This window comes from Ornithorhynchus anatinus, chromosome 2 (genome assembly GCF_004115215.2).
Source record: "Ornithorhynchus anatinus isolate Pmale09 chromosome 2, mOrnAna1.pri.v4, whole genome shotgun sequence".
Taxonomy (NCBI): Eukaryota; Metazoa; Chordata; class Mammalia; order Monotremata; family Ornithorhynchidae; genus Ornithorhynchus; species Ornithorhynchus anatinus.
This window is the reverse complement of record NC_041729.1, coordinates 76,259,910-76,262,395: the sequence shown is the minus strand read 5'-3', so window position 1 is coordinate 76,262,395 and position 2,486 is coordinate 76,259,910.

Below are 2,486 nucleotides of genomic sequence, written 5' to 3'. Positions count from 1 at the left end.
ATTCTTAAAGATGCTCAGTGGTACCTGTTGGAAGGTAAAACTTGCAGGATCCTAGAAATGAACAGGAGTTGGGAAGTCATGTGGTCATATTCCTCATCCTTGGTATAATTTATGACTATTAGGCAGTGAGGAGCAGATGGTACCCTCATAAAGGTTGGATACCTGGATGGGCAGTTGAACTAAATGCTTCACCACTGACATTGATGTGGTTGAGAAATTGCCAAGACAAGTACAGACAAGTATACTAGGTGCTTAGGAGAGTACACAGATGATCTCTGCCCTCAAGGAGCTTACAATCTAGTGAGGCACAAGCAGGAATTCAGAGGAGGATATCAAGAGCAGCAGCAGCAATGATGTCTGTTGTATCCCTCTAGGATCATAGATAGCTCATGCCCCACCCATCCCTCAACCCCCTCCAAATCCAACTCACACCTGACCACTGTGAGAACTGAAACACTCAGAATGAGGGACTAAGCAGTTCAGTACACGTGTTATCCATTCTTCTTGTAAAGCTCTCAGGGAGTAGAGACTTCTTAATCAATTATACAATCAATGGTATTGATCACTTACTATGTACAGAGCACTGTACTGAACACATGGGGAAATACAGTACAAGAGATTTAGTGGGCAAATTCCCTGCCCAAGAGGAGCTTACAGCCCTTGGTAGGTTTCTTTTTATGATAATCGTCTCTTGTTTTGCCTCATGCCAGTTTTTTTCTACTTTATATCTTCTGTGCCGTGAAAAGCAACTGATCAACATCCTCCTCCCCATAAGAACGCTTCAATTTTTTCAAGGTCTTTCTTTATCATCTTCTTTTAAACACTTACTCTACCAAGCCTTGATATAATACTCTGCATGCGTTGATTAATTGATTAATTTAAAGTCACTTTACCTTCTCTTAATGCTAAACCACCCCAGTTCTCCTAGCTTGTCCTTATATTGCCCATCCACTTGACAATTTCAGTTTCTCTTTACTGGACCTTCTGAAATTTCTTGACAGTTTGGCAGTAGGATGATCAAAACTGTGCACAGTGCTAATAAGGGTCTGACCAATGCAAAGAATAAAGGAAGGATTTCTTTTTAATTCTTGTATATCATTGTCAGATGTAATTTTCTTCAGGGTCATGCCAGGTTTCTGTCCCAGAACATTTTGAATTGGAATTCTGAAAATGTATTATTACAATTTATAAAATGTGAAGTCATAAACAAAATCACAATGTTTTGAGCATTGAAATTTTTACCATTTACTATCTAAATGGAAGAGGAAACTTTGTAATAGATCCAAATATCAAAATCCATTCTAATTCATATTACCAAACTGGGACATTTTTGAGGCTGGGGCATTTGAGATTGCTGGAATAAAGGCCAATTTAAATAATTGTTTGTAAAAACTGTCACTCAGCAATTTGAAGGGAAGGTAATGGATTGTGATCCTTCACGCCTGATGGGCAGTACTGTTTGATCTGGCTCATTTCCCTTTCCCCTCCCCCCCGGAGTGTCTACTATGTGCTAACACTAATATAATCACTGGTGTATTATAAAATAATCAAGTTAGACACTGTCACTGTTCCACATGGAGTTCACAGTCTAAGGAGGAGGGAGAATAGGTATTTAATATGTATATAGATGAGGAAATGGAGGCACAGAGAAGTTGAAGGATTTGCTAAAGGTCACACAACTTGCCAGTGGTGGAGCCAGGGATTAGAGTCCAGGTTCTCTAACTCCCAGGACCCTGCTCTTTCCACTAAACTATGCAAAGACAATCCCAGCAGTTCATATGCCTATTCATTACATTCTGGAATCATGTTGGTTTTTAAAAAATAACGACCCTGTAGTGCATTGCTGATTTTAACTAAGCATAAATTGAATATTTTCTGATGTACTTGTGGCTAAACTGGGTTTACCCCAATAAGAATTTATGTTGTTTTTTTGGCCCTAAGTGTTCTACTTTGCACTTGCTCTTATTGAATTTCATAAGCACTGAATGACATCTCCACTCCTGAAGAAGCAGTCCAAGGAACCAGAAAAAGATGTAGTCGAATCCAGTAAATGCAGCTCTCAATTTTGGGGATTTTTGGAGCTAAAAACACAACTAACTCCTAATGAATGTCAGAATCCAGTAATATGCCCTCGAATTTTCTGTCACTAAGCAGGTCTCTGCACCTGACTAATTAGCTTATCAGGCACACTTACATTCATGTTTGCTATCTCTAAGTGTTGGCTGTTTTAGAGTGTATCTCTCTCTCTGGTACTAGGAAACAGGGATGTGATTTTTTTGTAATGATATTTGTTTAGCGCTTACTATGTGCCAGGAACTATACTAAGCGCCGGGGTAGATTCTACTTAATCAGGTTGGACACAGTCCCTGTCCCACACAGGACTCATTGTCTTAATCCCCATTTTACAGGTGAGGAAACTAAGGCCCAGAGAAGTTAAGTGACTTGCCCAAGGTCACACAGCAGATACGTGGCGGAGCCAGAATTAG